We start from the raw sequence: 19,304 nt of genomic DNA on the forward strand, positions 1-19,304 counted from the left end.
GGGGCCCCTGTATACATGTCTTTTTCCTGGAAGGGATTTTGGTGCAGGAGGGGGCTAGGGCAGGGGATTGGGGTACAGGAGGGGTTGCAGGGTCTGGGAGAGAGTTCGGGTGAAAGAGGGGGATTCTGATCTGGGGCAGAGGGCTGGGGTGGAGCAGGGTGTGCGAGGTGCAGGCTGTGGCTGGGAGGCGCTTACACAGGAGACTCCTGACTGGCGGCACAGCAGGGCTCAGACAGGCTGCCTGCATGCCGTGGCCCCATGTCGCTCCCAGAAGCGGCTGGCTGCTAGAACGTCTCTGCGGCCCCTGGGAGGAGTGGCACAGTGTGTCTCCATGTGCTGCCCGCGCCTGCAAGTGCCACCCCCGTAGCTCCCATTGCCCAGTTCCCAGCCAATGGGAGCTGTGGGGATGGTGCTGGGGGCAGGGGCAGCACACGGAGCCGCCTCCCCCCGGCAACCAGGGGCTGCAGAGAAGTGCTAGCAGCTGGCCGCTTACAGGAGCAGCCTTGGGCCATGGCATCCCCTGCTGTGCTGTGGGACTTTTAGCAGCCCAGAGTTGGAGATCACTGCCTGTGATTAATTTTTGTGGGCCCCCCCCTGAGCTGGGGCCCTGGGCTACAGCCCCTAAAGCCCCTGCCTTAATCTGGCCCTGGAAGTGGGGAGAGTGTGTGACAGGGTGTGTGTGTGTGTGTGTATGGAGGGGGGGAGAGAGAGTGTCTCAGCGCACTGTCTTGTAAGTTCAGACAGCAGCAGGAAGCAACCAGTCCTGGGGGAGGAGGAAACCCTGACATCAGCCCCGGCTCCCTCCCTGGGCTCTCTGCACAGCGCAGGGGCACGCACGCACACACACACACACACACACACCTCCTACCTGCCTCTGTGTTCAACAGCACGAGCATTCAACGTTAATGGTTTGCTTTGTGTCCTGGAGCAGATCAGCACAGCACCCAACCGCTGTCAGAAAGGGTGCTTTGAAAGTGGTGAGGCACCTGCCTCCAGGGCAGCCAACTTCAAAACAATGAGCAGAGGTGGGTTTTTTGCAGCGCTGCAACTGAGCAGTTTCTGTTCACAAAGTGGCTTGGCAGTGTGTACACGTCTGCAGTTTCAGCTCACAAAGCTGCTTTACTGCACAGAAACTTGCCAGTGTAGACAAGCCCTTAGATAGTTACTGTATTCCCCAAAATAACACTAATAGAAAGTGCTTCCTGAAGGGATTACATAAAAAGAATTCACATTTAAAAACTGTTATGGTCAATTTGTTGTCTGTATCTTGTAGTTCATTTAATCACGTGAAACAGTCAAAGCCGTGATTTGTGGAATGAGTCTGGTTTCATAGCAAATGTTTTCCATACTTATCTCAGTAGCTATACTGGAATCTGTCTGGTCTGTTGAGGTTTGCTAGCTTTACGAATTAATGAATATTCATTCTTCTTCCTGGGTACAAAGTAAAATAATCAGTAATTAGTATAATAATTAATACTCCTATTCAAAATAAATAAATCTCTTGTTTAAAAAAATCTAATTATTATAATGTAGCAACTTGTGTGTGTAACTGAAATTGAATGTGCTGTTTTTGAAAATGCTTTTAAGCTCTCATTTACATGTTTCCAGGTCAGTTAATTATTCCCCTTGTATGCATAAAACAGAACTCTAGATTGTACTTGCATATATTATTCATTTTGCCATCTAACTGTCTTCTAAGTTTAGCTGATTCTAATATTTTAATGTTACATTATTATTGTTGTTATTATTATTATTATTACTATTACTATTATTATTATTACTCTAAGGGAGAAGAGTCCCACAAGGAGAAGAGTGGAAACTCCACAAGACCAAACCTGCAGAATTTCCTAGATTGCTTATACTCCAATGGATTTCTGTGGATAGGAACAATCTGGCCCATACACATCGCATGTGGGAAGGAACTATTTGGTCTGTCTTGGTATACTTTTCAGTGCTTTGCTTACTCCATTCCAAAATGATTCAGATTCTAGAGGGTTTAGAGCAGTGGTTTTCAAACTTTTTTTCTGGTGACCCAGTTGAAGAAAATTGTTGATGCCTGCAACCCAGTGGAGCTGGGGATGAGGATTTTGGGGTGTGGGAGGGGCTCAGGGTTGGGGAATAGGGTTGGAGTGAGGGCTGCGGGGTGGGGCAAGGGATGGGGGTTTGGGTGCAGGAGGGGGCTCAGGGCTGGGGCAGGGGGTTGGAGTGCAGGAGGGTGTCAGGGCTCTGGGATGGGGGTGCAGGCTCGGGGGTGGGGCCCGGGATGAGCAGTTTGGGATGCAGGAGTGGGCTTCGGGTTGTGGGGGGGGGCTCATGGCTGGGGCAGGGGGTTGGGGTGTGGGAGGGGGTCAGGACTCTGGCCTGGGATGGCAGGCTCAGGAGTGGGGCTGGAGATGAGGGGTTTGGGGTGCAGAAGTGGGCTCCAGGTTTGGGGGGAGCTCAGGGCTGTGGCAAGGGATTGGGGTGGGGGTTGGGGTACAGCAGCTCTTGGTCAGTAGCGCAGCAGGGTTGCTAAGGCAGGCTTCCTGCGTCTCCTGGCACCGTGGGCCATGCTGTGCCCTGGAAGCGGCCAGCAGCAGATCCGACTCCTAGGCAGAGGGGGGCAAGCGGCTCCACTTGACTCACGGCTCTCGCCTATAGGCACCCCCCCAAGCTCCCGGCCAATGGGAGTGCGGAGCCGGTGCTCGGGGCAGCGGGCAGAGCCCCATGGTCCTCCAGCCGAGGAGCCAGACCTGCTGCTGGCTGCTTCCAGGATGCAGCGGGGTTTCAGAACAGGTAGGGACCAGCCTGCCTTACCGGGCAGCACCACCAATGGGACTTTTAACAGCCTGGTCGGCGGTGCTGACCAGAGCCGCTGTGACCCAGTGCCTTGCATTCCTCGGCCCAGTACTGGGTTGTGACCCACAGTTTGACAACCACTGGTTTAGAGCATTTAGTATTCTATATTTCAGTTTCCTGTTCATGAATGATCTGATTTTCAAAGATGTTGAGATCCTGCCTCTCCCAATAACTTCTGTGTGAACTGGAATTGCTCAGGATCCTTGAAAATCAGACCTTAGCACACAGTAAGGCGTCATGTCGGATAGTTAGAAATGTATTTCCCATTGAAGTATGGAAGCCACTAAATAATTTATTATCCCCTTTTTGTATTCTGACTCCTGCTTTATACACCCAAACCTTTCACACCAGGGAATTGCTACTAAGTTTGTTACTTAAAAATAATGCAGGAGTTTGACAAAGCAGGGAACAAAAGCATCTGAGAATCGCTTTGTTTGTGAGCATGATCTCAAGCCTTCTCCCTTCTCCTCTCCCACACCCTGATAAAGTGGCTGAGATGTGCTATTGCTGATCTGCAAATATAATGCTTGTCACACAAAACGTGTCCAAATTTGCACATTGATTGCACCAGTTACTTCCAAAATCACACTCCTATGTGAAAATCAAACAGAAAATCTCAAGCCATTCAAACACCTCAGCAATAACTGTTGCTGTAGGCACCTGAGTACTTATGTATATGTTGGTATTTCAATTCTAAACCTAATTTTTGTGGTGTTTAAAACAGTCACTTTAATTGACATGAAGCTAAAGTTGCTGTAGCAAGGATATGGAGTGAAAAGTTGGCAATTAGACCAATTAACTCACTGTCACTTGTTTTCTGCCATCTCTCTGTTGCAGTTGGTTACACTGGAGGAATTTTGCCTACCTGCATTTCTGTCCTCCTCTGTTAATAAATATCTTTGTATGTAGAACAATGTAATTTTTGTCAGCTGCATGTGTCAGAGGTACACCTTGGAATAATTGTAGACCATGTTAGATGCACTAATGTTTCTAATACTGAATTGCAATAAATCTCTATTATAGAATGTATATTGGTGGCTGCATGCTCACTCAAACCACTTCATTTTCACCTCCCTATCTCTTTTTAAACTCACTCATGCTGCTCTCCTAACATCTGAACTGTCACGTTCTTTGCAAGAAGTCTGATAGCTGAGTAGTGGACAATCATGTGATTCTGTCCATTTGTGTTCTACTCTTTCTGTTTCTCCTAGCTCCTGAGGTACCCAAAGTCTGTGTATTGATCTCTCTCTGTCTCAGTCTCTCTTTCTCTCTCTCTTTTGCGCACACATTTTAGAATCTTGAAACTTATTACTGGCTTGATGCAGTTCCTGCTGGGGAAGGTGAAGATGGAATGGGAGGCCCAAATGTTCAGAATTGAATGCACGGACATAACTGCATGCGGTAAATTAACTGTGCAGTTGTGTAATTTCACATGAAATTGGGTGCAAACAATTCTGAAAATTTAGGTATATACCAAGTAATTCATATGGTAATCCTTTAATGCTTTCAGCTTAATATATTTAGCCAGCCTAAAATTAAAAAAAAATGTGTTTAAGTGAAAACGTGCAACTGCTTGTGCTATTGTGTAATTCTAGCCTTTTGAACCTACAGCTAGAGCAGATTTGTGTATTAGGTTGAAGGAAGCCACCAAGAGGGCCATGAACTGAACTCTGAAAGCTGTGTGAGAATATTGACTATGAGGTTATTGCTTGCCTCAGTATAGAATATTCCAACACAGTAGTTCTCCTTCACACCTATATGATATAATCTAGTTCTCCTGTTCACTGCTACATTTTTGTAACACAGATATCCTCATGTGTTAGTGTCATGGGGTTTAGATGCCAGAACATCCCATTTATTTTGCCCATGAGGATAACCCTAGTGTGATGTATTAAAATATAGATGGTATAGAAAGAAAGTGATCTGTTTGTAACTAGAAAGACAGATAAGATGTCTTCTGTCATTAACTCAGTTTTCCTCATTAGAGTTATGCCAGCAGAGAATTTGACTCACAGTTTCTGTGCTAAAGAATGTGTTGCATCTTATTTATTAAGTTTAGAGTTTTCAGTTCTGAATGGTAAATTTCACTGACTAATGTGAGTTATATTGTAAAAATTCTCAAATTAATATTTATAGTCCTTTGTCCAGTGGATAATCCCAAAATCTCATGAAAGTGCCCCTTTTTAGCCTGCTACAAAGTTTTGCATTAAACATAGCTGGCTCAAAGACCTGACGCTGAATTTGAGAGTGAACTCAAGTTTCCAGGTCCCCTGCTGGTGAAGGATGAGTTTGTTATGGAAATGATGCAATTACAATGCTTATTGGGGAGGGAGATGATAGCCACTTTGTTCTGAGAGTGCTCCATGTTGGCTGATTAAGCCACAAATGAAATGCAACCCTGACAGGCATATACTGCATGACACATTGAAAGAACCTCAGAAGTGAGTAACTGTGGTGTAGTTTTGTTCTGTTACCCTCTTTGTTATGAGAAAGGGTTACAGGTGTGTAATTTTCTGTTTTCATTATCAGACACCAATCTGCTTTAATAGTTTGATCATCTCGACAGTCTTTCAAGTATCTTGGTTGCTTGGCTGCCCTTGTCCTTAGGTAACAGGGGTCACTAATTTGAGTAGTCACTGAAACGTATAGTGAATATGGGCAATATTTTCAGCATGAGTTATTAATCTCCTGACTGTGATTGCATTTATTATAAAATCTTTATGCAGCTTCATAAATGTACATGATGAGTTACAAACTTAGGCCCCAATCCTGAAATACTTGTGCCTAACTGTCCTCGGGTGGGTAGTCCCATTGCAATCTAGGAGACCATTCATGTGAGTAAAGTTACACATGTGTTTTCCATAGATAGTACAAGTTCCCTACACCCAGATATTCAGTCTAAATACAGAACTTCTGGGTGATCTTACTAGAGATAAGTTCCTGGCTAGCTCAACCATGTGAGTTTGGCATGAAAATAAACTAAGCTAGAGGTGTAACATTCTCAGCATCTCATATTGGCCATACAGTGATCCCAGTCCTAATGCCCTTACTAAGGCAAAACTTTTATTGAAGTCAATGAGATTTGCATGTGTAAATAGTTTAAGGGTTCATTCCTGCAAGGTGGTGGATCCCTGTCAATGCCTATGGGAAATGAGGACAGTCTGCATCTTGCAGAATAAAACCTAGAGAAAGGAATTCAGAATTGGGCTCATAAGGAACATCTTGCCAAAGTTCTTAGTAAGATGGTCTAGAAGTTTCGTCTTTACCTTGCAGTAGCTTGGGAATGGCAGAGGGCTGGATTCTACATATCTGCATAGCTTTTAAAACTCTAGCATTTATTACAACTTTCACTGTTGCAGGCTTTCAGATAGAAAGGCCAGTTCTAACCTGTATAACATTAGATTTGATGCTCTTAAAGATTAATATTTTCCCAAAATTAAAGGTTTCCAAGTCTTTTTGCTAACGTGAATGAAGTGGTCTGTACTGCTAACTGTGATATTGCCTAGTGTTGCAGCAGAAGTAGGAATCTAAGCACAAACTTTTTTGTAAATGATTTAGCCCAGTCTACACTGATTATCAAAAAGCAGTTTATGTAGGGCAATATTTAAAATGAGTTTAGCCTCTGTTCTTAAACATGGTTTATATTTTAGGGCTCAGTGTAGTCAGCGTCAAAATGTAACTCCTATCTCCCATCCAGCAATAAATGGAAAAGATACTGTCAAACATAGCTGTGTGAAATATAGCGATTACTCTAGTTGTGCCTCATAAAGGGAACCTGAATTAAGTCTGCTTTTCTTACTGGTATACTGTGAACATTGTGCATATGCATGTGCACACTTACATGAGTTTGCCAGTTTGGTCCTAGTCCCTCCCCCCCCTTTCCCTCCTTACAAAAGACCTCACATCTTTGCAGATTACTACCAATTTAAAAATAGAGTACGTTGCTCACTAGAGTTTTATGTCAACACAGACACAGATTACTTTACTGTTTTTGAAAATTATATAGTTTCATGGAAATTCTTATTCCAAGTGTGCTGGGGAAGAGTGTATATATTAACGGGAGACTCTGCTAAAACCATACAAAGAGAATTAACAGGAAAACAGCTCCATAAATCTTATGCAGATGCAAAACTAACAGACATATGAAGGATTTGTATTTAGAAAAGAACCTCCCAGAGGGATGCTCTCAGCAGAAAATGAAAAGGTCTTCTTAACATTCATTTGAACTATTAGAGCCATATTTTGCTGATGCAAGCAGTAATATAGGTATGGCCACTGTCACAGTCCCAGATCTCAGCACTGCAAATTAGCAAGGTTTTAACTTGGCTCCAAATATCATGCTAGCTCCTTTTCATTATGAAAAAGATGGGGGTAGGATAGTGGGACCCAGCATCTATTGGCAAAGCACATTATAATTGTTTAAGCAGCCCCCACAAGTCATGCATTTCAATTATTTGTTCAAAGCTGCCTGCAATTAAGAGTTGCAAATAAAGCTTTTGAATGCAAGTCGGACAATTAAAATGTTTCATGAGTGTATTAGAGAGAGAAGCTCTGAATTAGCACTTTGAATACACAAGACCTTTTTTCTAATCTTCATTCCCTTTCACTCTTTTGAAATAGAGATCTCATACACACACACACACACACACACACACACACACACACACACACACGTACATATATATAATTTTTTTCTCTCTCTTTCTCTCTGATTAAAACTTGACTGATCCCAGGGAAGATTAGGATGATTCAATCTTCCACTTGTACATTTGAATGTCTTTTGCTCCTTGAGAGATCATCCTTGTTGCCTCATAATGGCCCAGGTGCAAAAAGCTTTGCCCATGTCTGGCTTGTTCTCAAAGGGGGGTCGTAAATCACTTTAAGCATCTCTCCTCCCTCTTACCCCCTCCACCCCCATCATCTTCTTCCTTCCCCTTTGAAGAGGCAAGACTATTTTAGCTTGTGATTTGTGGCACTCACGCACTTAGCGTGCATCCCCTGTCTCAGTAAGCTAACAGACAAGATGTGGGAAGCACTGATGCATTGGCTTGTTAATGGGGATTCTGTGGATGTTGGTATTATAACTGTTGGTGGTGATCAGATCACAGCTGCTCCCAGGGGAAAGGCCTAACTTCTTTCTCTTTAACCATGAAAAACAGACTTAACTTCCCCACTTCTTTTAGGAGAACAGTGCTACTCGGGTCCTTTTTTCTCACTAATACCCTTTGAATGCCGGCTCTTGGCATTTAGAACTTACACTTTGTGAGTTTGTATAGCTTTATATATTATGTTTTTTTGCTCTGTGCTATAGCTGGACACAAACCCATAGCCTGGGAATTTTTAATAGTCCGTTTCCCTCTTATATCCTTGACAGTTTTTAGAGTAAAACTGGTTATTTTTAAAGGGGATTTAAAAAAAAATTCCAGGCAGTTACCGCTATTAAGTTTATTAATACATTTTGCTTTGTGCAGACCAGGCTGAAATAATTATATCACTAAGTTTTTAAATATCATTTAATTGATTTTTCTTTTAACTTTGAAACCAGCCAAAGGAAATGTAATGTAAAGGGTGACAGCTCTTCCATACCTTAACTCGTGGCTTTGTGAAAAGAAAAGGCACAATGGCTTAAAGTTGAGCCTGAAGTCTTGTTATCATTGAATTGTCCTGGGATTTGCTCACTTAAAAACAATTTATGGGCTTTTTTAAAAAAAGAGAATCCTTTTTCCTGAATGAGGGTAAAATGTGCATTATTTTATGAGTACAGGAAATGTTTCAAGGGTGGTTAATCTTATGACTTGGGTAAATTTGGGTTCATAGGTTTTTTTGTTGTTGTTGTGTGTGGTTTTTTTTTTTTTTTTTTTAAAACATGTAGTGCCATATGACAGACTGTAATAACTTTTGTGGAGCCATTCTACTCTTGTGGGTGAATTTCCACACTGATTTTCAAAAGGCTTGTTAGTGAGATACTTTTCTGTAATAAGGACAAGTTTAGGATCCCTGTTCCTGCATTTCAGCCAGCTTTGCCTGCGCATGGGGTTCTGCCCATTTGTATGAGTTTGTAGGTTTGGGCCTATAGACCCTGAACATTTTTATACTTGTATGTAACTTGGCTCACTTTAACTGGAATAAATCTGCATATACTGTTGATGGTAAAACCAACCAAACAAAAAATCTCATCCCTGCTTCAGGACTTAAATCAATGTCTGACTATATTGACACTGTGGACTAGGGGTGTGACTTTCAGCTCGCATAGGCATACTTTTGCTAGCTCTTATTTGATGTAGCACATTAAAAATAGCAGTGCAGCCACAGTAGCTGTGGGTTCAGGTGAGTTTGTACTTGGGGTGGCCACTGCTCCTCATCCTACTATGGTTACACTTTTTTAGGGTGCTAGCTCTGATGAAAGGTAGCATGAGTAAAATCTACATGAGCTGGGAATCACACCCCTAGCTCCATGTGTAGACATAGCCTATTAAGGGTTAGGATGAGACCTTCATGGCAGGTCCAGATTTTCCCACTTCTGCCTGTTGCCTGATTTCTTGCACTTTCTTCTGAAGTGTCTGGACTGTCCACTGTCAGAGACAAGATACTGGATAAAATGGACCAAAGGATCTGATTCAGTCTGGCAATTCCTGTGTTCCTATTGTCTGTGCATTACTCACACAAAAAATTACGCCTGGCAGCCCTTGTGGCAAATAGTTACTCCCTGTGGTCTTAGTCTTCCATCCTTGACACAAGCTAAACTCCAGTTGACATGAAAAGGAAGTTTTGCCTCATTGAGAAGGACAGGATTGGACAGGACCCTTTGTAAAACTGCGGTTTAGTAAAGGCTAAAACCTCCGAGTGATTCCCTCCACCAAATTAACCAAACCAAACAAAAAATTGCACACCAAGAAAGATGGCCCACGTTTTGGATTAATCAGAGCTATTTATAACACAGTAGTTTGGGTTTCACAAGTGCAAAAAATCAAAACTGAAACTGGTAAAATGTCTTTTTATTTCTATAAATAGAAAATCATGTTTTAAAACTGCCAGTAAACTTTGATCCCAGCCTGAGACTTCAGGCATGAACAGTGCAGGAATGAAAATTAAAAGAAGCCTTTGATATAAAACTACAACGAGTGGGGGAAAATATATATGCATTTAACTGAATTTAACTAGACAGCATTCCTTTTTATTATGACATTTATAGTATTTAGCTAGACTACAGTTTGTGGTTCATCTAGCACTATGGTTGGAATGTACGGCTTATACCCATCCACCTATCCTTAGAACACCCTTGAAAGTGGATAGCCTACAGCAGGAGTTTAATTTTACTAAGCTTTCACTTCAAAATGAATTATATTTATATCACAAGCCTGGGCCTCTGGAAAATGACAAACAATAAATTACCAGATCCTGTGATTCTTTTATGTAGCTTTGCAATTTTCAGGCCTACTCGCTTATTCACTCATTCATTTTATGAGTGTTAACACTGCTGTTTCCTTCTCCCGAAAGATTTCAGAGACTGAAAGGCTGTGCAGAGGGGCAGCTTGGAGACAGCATCAGGGTCCCAGTTCGGCAAAGTAAATAAATAAAACGGCATGTGCAGCAGGTTTGCACAGAACAGAGTCTGGGCAGGGCTTTTTGTGCTGAATAGGGCTGTAATGGTTCAAAATGGATGGAGGTGTGATGGCTGGATGAGTTTTCCTCCTCCCTCTCCCCCCCCCCCGCCTTTGCTAACTTTGCACCTTGGGGATGGCTTATAGGTGCGGCTCTATGGCCTGTGTCATGCAGGAGGGCAGATGATCAGAATTGTCCCCTCTGGCATTATAACCTACAAATCTGTGAATGTGTCAAGTATACAAATATTAAAAAAAGGAAACGTATGAGGGAAAAGGGGGAGAGCCATAGGATCCAAAATCTCCACTCACATGGTAAATGCATCTGTTCATTACTACTGGCCTTGACCTACCCAGACTGGATCTGGTTCCAGGATTGAATTCTCCCAGAGTTTGTGGGGGTGTGGGTTTGGCCTTCCATTTTGGCCCATCTCTAATGTATGGGCCTAATCCAAGCGCACTGAGGTCAATGGGCAGACTCTTGTGGACGCCAGTGTGCTTTGGATAAGGCAGTAGTTGCATATTTAAAAGTGTATAATATTTATATACAAAACTTACAGGACCTGGCCCTCCCATTGAACTCTGATGAAGAGATCAGAAACCCCAGCTTCTTCTATTCCCTAGCTGCTACCTTTCCTCTCCTCACTTCAATGGAAGAAATACAGGAAACCCCATATATTGCAACTCAATTTCCTTTATCCTTTGCTGGTTATTTCTCAGAATGGGAGCATAGGACTATTCTATGCCATTTCTACCCATCCACAAAATTCTCTGTATATTTGTTTATATCTTTCTGCTTCATTTCACCCCAGTTTTGTAGGCTGATTTTTTTTCTCTGCCTCCTTTGTCCTTATATCCCTCCTTAAACAGAACACATACCCAGTAACCTTTAAGTTCACATTTTCAACCAATGATAAGCAAGTTTGAAACTAGGACATCTGAGTTCATCCATTACTTGCTGAAATATGCAATTCAAAATGTGAGAACAGTTAGACTGCTTTGTCTACAGCACTCCCCACTAGGATATGTGGCCAGGCTAATATTACTAGTGTTGTTAGGTGTCTATGGTAGGGGATGATTGAGGGAAAGCTAACTCACAATTTTCAAAAGCAGTCTATTCACGTCTCCCCATTGACCATGAAAATGTACCTTTTCTGGCTGGTTGCCATATAATCCCCATAAGTAGGTGGAGCTGTCTGAGACTGGGCCTCTCTGCCGCCTACCTACTAAGAAGCTTTCCACTGATCCATGTTTCCTTGTGCTGGAGCAATGAACGTCAAGCAGTATTGTAAATCTATAATCCTTGATGTGCTGTTCATGTTGCAAAGCTTATTTGTGAGCTGTGATATGACTAGTAACAGATTCCTTTTTCTGTATCAGATACACTGGATAATTATACAATTGTGGGTATGTGTTTGTTCTGGTGTTGGGGTGTGTGACTTGTAATGTAGCACTCTTCTATTCCTGCTGTTGTTATAATTGTTGTTATTATTATGCTAGACATTGTACAGACATATAACTAAAAGATAATCCATGCCCCAAAGCACTTATAACTCACATCTAAGAAGAGAGAAAACAAGTAGTTATAAGAGATGGAAGAGGACAAAAGACACAGCGATAGTTATTATGAAGGGCTGGAAACTTACAGAAGTGTAAAATTAGGTTGAAACAGAGAGGAATGCATCTGTCTTGGTCATGTGGGAAGTGGAGGACCATTTAAAGCTACAGGACAGTTGTGAAACCACTGACAGAGGCTTGCTGGTATTGTCTTGGTGACAGCTCTATTTCTCTTTACAGAAGTGGGGAATTATTTAAGTCACGTCTGGTGTAGATGATAAGGTCTGGGAGGGTGAAGCTTGAGATCATCTTGGGATCACAGAAGGGAACGTACAGAGTTTATGCTATCTCAGTCCTGGGCTTTAGACCATGCTTGTCCCTGAAAGGACAGGAATCAGCTAGCTATTTCTCAACATAAGTTGTATTATGGGTTCTGTGAAACTAGAAACCAGCTATCGTTTGAAAATGAAAATTACAAATGTTTCAAAAGTCTAGTACTGTTTTATCATATACCATCATTGTCTAGGAAGCATATAGCACTAGTGCGATATTACTATCATGTTTCAGAGTAGCAGCCGTGTTAGTCTGTATTCGCAAAAAGAAAAGGAGTACTTGTGGAAGGATGGCTTGCAGTAGAAGAGGTGATTAAGTGTCTTGCCTATCCATGTATGCCAGGAAAGCTAGCATAGTCCCACATTAGCAGACTGTTTTTACATGGATATGAGTATATAAAGCTGCTTCACCGTGATATATATGTATTCATTGTGATCAGACCTGTTTAAATACAAGTCTAGCCTAAGTTCATGTCATTATTGCATTTATTACACCAATTCATTGAGAGAGGGTAAATCCAGTCAATAAGTTTTATGCTTTTTCCTAGTCAGGTAATATTCCCTCCAAACAACTCGAGTCAAAGAAATCTTCACAAGAGGGGTCCTGCCCCTGCTATGGCTAAATATTACTTTCAAAATACAGCTATTTTACCTTCATTTCAAGTAGCAATTCCCAGGCTTTTCTGTTGGAAGGGTAAAGGCACAATAATGGTGAGAACTCTCTGAAGTTCCAGGACATACAATTAAAGGACTTTTCTTGTTTAGCAAGACATTATTCTCCCAACACTGTTGTATGAGTCTGAAACTTGGACAACCTATAGACGCCACTTGAAAGTCCATGAGAGGCACCATCAATGTTGTCTCCATAAGATTCTGAAAATCAAATGGGAAGACAAGTGCACCAATATTAGGGCTTGGCTACACTTACATTTTATAGCGCTCTAACTTGCTGGCTCAGGGGAGTGAAAAATCACCCCCCTGAGCGCAGCAAGACAGAGCTAGTTTAAAGCGCTAGTGTAAACCGGTTCTGAGCGCTGGGAACTAATCCCCTCGTGGAGGTGGATTACCAGGAGCACTGGGAGAGCTCTCCCCCAGCGCTTGCGCGTGACCACACTTGCAGTCCAAAGCACTGCTGTGGGAATGCTCCCACAACAGCGCTTTGAAGTTTCCAGTGTAGCTATGCACTAAGTGTTCTGGAAGAGGCAAATACCGCCAGTATCGAGGCAATGGTCATCTGTCAGCAATTCGGCTGGACTGGTCATTTTGTCCGGATGCCAGACCATCGCCTCCCAAAACAGGTCCTGTTCTCTTAGCTGGAAGAAGGGTACCATAATGTGGGTGGACAATGGAAGTGTTATAAGGACTTGCTGAAGGACAACCTAAAAAAGTGTAATATTTGATTTTGACACTTGGGAGACACTTGCCCAGGATCGCTTAAAATGGAGTGAAGTCCTATGTGATGGTCCCCTGCATTTTGAATTTGCTCGCCGACAAGCCGAAGAGGACAAAAGGCGCAGGACGAAGAAGAGACTGGCTCCCAGTCATGGTCAACAGCCTCCTGCTGAGCCTGAAAACATCTGCTCTGATTGTAATAGAACTTGTGGTTCAAGGATTGGCCTTATTAGCCACCCGAGGACCCATAACTCCCATGGAAGATGATCATATTCAGTAACGAGTGATCGCCCATCATCATATAAGCAAAGCACATCAGTAAGAAAAATAAGATATATGATGCAGTATGCGTATCTATCTAGATATGATAGAGATATGAGATACAGATTTGAAAGTCTGTAAATAAGATAGATGTAAGTCATTGCAATGTACACATTATCCAAAGGAAAAAAAAATGAAGATTGTGAAAGTTGTAGCAACATTTTTAGTCATAATGGCTTATTTTCTAAACTACAAAAAAAAAATCTATGGTGCGTACTCTTCGAAAACTGTGGCAAGGGGCAGTAACAGAGACAGAGTTTGGTGGATAGTTAAAATTCACATTGTAACTTATGAATGTTGGGTTCAATACTGCTCCCACTGAAATCAATGAGAATTTTGCTGTTGCTAGGATAGGGCCTAACTTTTTCTGTCTGATAATTAATACTTTGTTGTCTGAACTGAATGTAGTATGTTGTTAAAGAGCTGATAAGAGAAGATACTGAAACACGTTCTAGGTCTGGTGTGAAACTGATCCAACTATTTCACAGGCACTAGGGAAAAAGTGGATTTTAAGAAGTCCAAACAACTTTCTACCAGTCAAAAGAGAATTGAACTATGACCTTTATGGAGAAGATCATGGGAATTAAGTTTTTCATCTGTCTCAAAGTGAGATAGCATGTGATCTTCAGTGTATGAAGCTAACTGTGAAATGTATTTATTAGAGTCGGTGAAAAAATTAATAATTCAATAAAAGGTACAAATTAATCAAGTATCCTCCCCTTTTCCCAAGTTCCCCTTTTCATCCAACTAGTCAAAATATTAATTTCAAATTTAGAAAAAAATATTTTTTAATTTAATAAAATTCTTCCCCTGTTTTGACCAGCTCAAATCTTTGTGTCATCCTAAAAATAATTTAAAATAGTACACAAAAGACAACAAAACTTAAAAAATGGGAGGGCATAGGTGATGTGAAGGGAATTAATTGAATAAAACCAGAGAAATATGATATAGGGACTAATCATCTACTGGCTTATATTTGTTTGTATTATGATCAAGTAAGTCTTTCCAATCTGTAACTTCTGTGATTCCATAGTCTTATTCTAAGTTGCATTGTTAGTAGGTCATGATGAGTGTAAATATAGCAGCGTATCTTATCTCTTGGGCCTAAATAGTCTTAATGACTACCCAAGGAACAACCAATTGGTCTGTGATTTTTGTTGCTGATTTGTTGCATGTCATCATGGTCTTTTTGTTGTTTGGATCTAAAAAACAATTATTCCTGAACTGAATGTAGCAGAACTCTAGATCTCTGCAACTTGGAGATCACTGGCCAAATCACCTCGACCAGTCTATTTCAGCACACTAACAAGTGTTGCAGCCTCTTGCCTGCTGCAGGTTTGTTCCAAATCACAGCAGCAATTTCCTCTTGAATTGTATGTCATTTAGCCATGGGCAGAAGGCAAAGGGAGGTATTCAAGCTAAAAGGCATTTGCGATGCACAGAGCTGTTTGTTGTTGTTGGATTACTGGTGCTCTTTATTATTCACATCTGGCTATGCCTTGTGTTTTTCCTAGGGGCATAGGGTGCTAGGGTCAGTAACAGTACACCTGCATTATTAATTATTAAACTATAAAGAGGAAAAACTGCAACTAAGTTGTCGGAAAGAGTAAGGCCAGATCTACACTACAGACCTATATTAGTATAATTACTTTGCTCAGGGTGTAAAAAATTCACACCTCTGTGTGACGTAGTTATGTAGACCTAACCCCTCATGTAGACCGTGTTATATCAGCAGGAGAGCATCTCCTGTTGACAAGGCCGCTGCCTCTTGGGAAGGTGGGTTAACTACACTGATGGAAGAAGCTCTCATGTTGGTGTAGGAGTGTCTTCACTTAAGTGCTATGGTGTCACAGCTGCATTGTGCACTGTGCCGATGCAGCTTTTTAAGCCTTAACTTCACACGCAGCTGTGTTCTATGCAAGATGAGCTGTGACTGAAATGCCAGACCCCCACTTAGTTGCTGCACTTGTGCGTTTTTCCAGTGTACTTCTCACCCAATAGTGATATCAAACATTGAAGCCATCATTTTCTCATGTGGCATTGTATCTCAGATAACAATATCACTGCTTCAAGCAGCCATTTACCACTAACTGGTTATGTGATGTCATTCTGCGAAGTACAGTATCCCTTGTGACATTGTCTTAGTAGGCCTTACTAGGGTCTCAGGTGAATGAACAAAACGTTTTGCTTAGTGGTATGAAAGGTGGTGACAGATCTACAGAATTAGCATAGTAGGCATCCTTCAGTCTCGAGAGACCAGGGGTATCTGCCCCTGAGAGGTAAAGAATTTACTCAGTTGGTTTTATGGCATCCCCAACTGTGGCTGAAGAGACCCACTCAAGAGAGATTTCAGAGTAGCAGCCGTGTTAGTCTGTAAACAGATTTCCACTCTATATGGCTAAATTCAGTGCCTTGCATAATGACAGGTTTCAGAGTAGCAGACTAACACGGCTGCTACTCTGAAACCTGTCATTACTCAAGAGAGACAATCTCTGCTGCATGTGGCACATTTAAAAAGTGATGTTTTGACCCTTTGGGCTCTGCCTTCTGTGACCTCTTTTCTCCTCCGCTAAGCTGGACAGCTACCTTTTGTAACTCCGGAGACCTTAGTTAAGCTCTTGTTCCCAAAGGCTGCGGTCTTGAGTGTGATCTTCCCAGTTGTCCACATCTATATCCATTCTTTGAGGTCTTGCTTGCACACATCCTTCAAATGCAATTTTGGGCATCCTTTGGGTTTTTCTCCAGATGCCAATTTGCTGTAGAGGATGTCCTTTGTGTCCATCATTCATTCGGCACACATGCCTAAGCCAGCGGAGGTGTCTCTGGTTGGGTGTTTACATGCTGGGTATACTGGCCTGCTTGAGCACCTCAGTGTTGACTCTGTCCCTCCAGGCTATTCCAAAGATTCGACGAAGGCAATACATATGAAAGCTGTTAAGCCTCTTTTCCTGATGAGAGTATAAGGTCCATGTCGCACTCCCATATAAAAGTGTGCTGATAACACATGAACGATACACACAGATTGTTGTATGTTTTGTCAGTTTGCTGTTCTGCCATACCCTCTCGCTCAGTCTAGACATTGTTGTAGCGGCTTTTCCAATGTGGATGTTGAGTTCCGTTTCAAGTGAAAGGTTGACTGTGATAGTGGACCCCAGTTATGCAAACTCGTTCACTTCAAGTTCATAGTTGTTGATCGTGATGGAGGGTGCTTCCTCAACTCCTTGGCACATGGTTATTCTTTTTTAGGCTTATGGTAAGCCCGAAGTCTTGGCAGGCTTTGGAAAAACTGTCCATTAGGCTTTGAAGATGAGCTTCTGTGTGAGTTGTCACTGCTGCGTCATCGGCAAAGAGGATGTGTTGGATAAGGGCCTCCTGAGTCTTGGTTTTAGATCTGAGTCTTGCAAGATTGCATCTGTTCAGGACAACTTGGGCAAAACCTTTTCCCATAATACTAGGAAGGGAAATACCACGATAGTTGTTACAGTCACTCCTGTCACCCTTGTTTTTATAGAGAGTGATGATGTTGGCATCTCTCATTTCTTTCCAGCACAGGCAGAGCAACTCATGAAGATGTTTTTCATGAAGAATTAGCATAGACACCCAGGATAAAGTCCTGGCCCTATTGAAGTCAATGGCAAAACTCCCATTGACTTCAGTAAGGCCAGGATTCTACCTCTAGACTTCATCTGTGAACAAAGACAGTGCAGGCTCCCGCACCCACCCAGGCCATGAAGGATGTTTGAGGTCTCCAAGTGACATCAGAATTACTTTGCTGCAAATTAGAACTGGGCAAAGAAATTCTGCAAGTTCCCAGAAATAACAGGTTCCCAGAAAAATGCATATTTTGTGTCACTGAAACTACTTATGAATTTGGGTCGAATTTAGCAAATAGTTTCAGGTGGAAAGAGAGAAAAATTGGAAATGTTGAAACATTTTGACATTTCCAAAACAAAACAAGTATTTTCTTTAGAAATTTAATTGTTTCAAAAATGTTTTGCAAATACTTTTTTAAAATGGGAAAACCACCTACCAAAAAAAAGAACTAATTTTGGTTAATCAAACAAAACATTTAGTTCAACTTGAAACAATATTGTTTGTTTGTTCTCACTGAAATGAAAAATCAATCAGTTTTGGTGCAAATTGAAATATTTTTTTTTAGTTTGGCCCCTGGAACAAACGATCCATTATTTATTCATTCATTTCTACTAAAAACTACTTTAGAGCCTTACCCCCAAAAGGGAAGGTTTCAGTGAGGGCAATAATAGAGTGTCAAGAGATGATTTCTTGAGCAGGAATATAACAAATGCTCATGTGATTGAACCTGGCACCCAGCCTGTCAGTGAGGGACTCATCAATAATCTCAGCAGACAGACTCAGTATTTTCTGCTGGATTTTATTGCCCACTAGTGATAAGAGTCCAATATGCTGCTAGCAGCCTAAATTTTCCTTCACACAAAGAGAACTTCAGGAAGCAAGACCCTCAAAACTCAACCTAGAAGAGGATTGTATTTCTCCCCTAGAAAGTGGTTCTGCCATTATGGAGGCAGTCAGACTGGTATGAATCCCATTGATTTTGTCTGCAAAGTAGATTGTCAATTCCTCACAGGGGAAAACATTCAATAGTGCTCCTGTGCTAAAGCAGCCTAAATATTCCAGATCATCTGCTAGTTGGGGTTACGCAGATGTTTTGGTGCAAGAGAAGACACCTTTCTTCAATTCCACCACAGCCTCAACATAGGACGTCCACAGTAACATTTGGAGGCTAATGAACCAACATGGTGCTCTGCCCTCCAGTGCACGTACCTGTGTCCAGGAACACCTGTATTTTTCCTAATCTCTTTCCAAGATCTCAACCAGTTTTGAAACTTACCCACATTTCTCTGCTACAAGTCTTTATTACTGGTGGAAAGGTGGGACACTATCACTTTATAAACTCAGCTGTACTCTCATCCTTCCATACTAGTGCCATGTATGTCCTAAATGCAAATATTCACAAAAATTCTAGGCCATGCCCATTGCAGCCATGATCACACTCAGTACTCTACATCTTGAAAGCACTGTGCAAACATTTAACTAATTAATCCAAAGGAGATGGAAGGCTTGGTAGGGAGCTCTTAACTGTCAACAAGAGAGCATGCTGAGGAACTGCCCCTTATCAGCAGCTACTGATCTAACCCATGCTGTCTGGGTGGCTAATCAGGCAGATTGGTGATATCCAAAACCGTTAATCACCCTAGGACAGCTTCCTGCTTTCTTTCCCTCC

At 42.0% G+C, this 19,304-nt stretch overlaps 1 long non-coding RNA gene across 1 annotated transcript in view; it reads left to right on the plus strand.

Annotated features, from left to right (window-relative positions):
- Positions 1-14,740, plus strand: part of LOC122456152 — a 57,562-nt gene extending 42,822 nt beyond the window's left edge. Inside the window, exon 3 of the long non-coding RNA XR_006274842.1 lies at positions 14,530-14,740. This is a non-coding gene — a long non-coding RNA (uncharacterized LOC122456152). The remainder of the gene's footprint in view (positions 1-14,529) is intronic.
- Positions 14,741-19,304: the final 4,564 nt, after the last annotated feature.

The sequence above is a fragment of the Dermochelys coriacea genome, chromosome 10, assembly GCF_009764565.3.
Source record: "Dermochelys coriacea isolate rDerCor1 chromosome 10, rDerCor1.pri.v4, whole genome shotgun sequence".
NCBI classification, from domain to species: Eukaryota; Metazoa; Chordata; order Testudines; family Dermochelyidae; genus Dermochelys; species Dermochelys coriacea.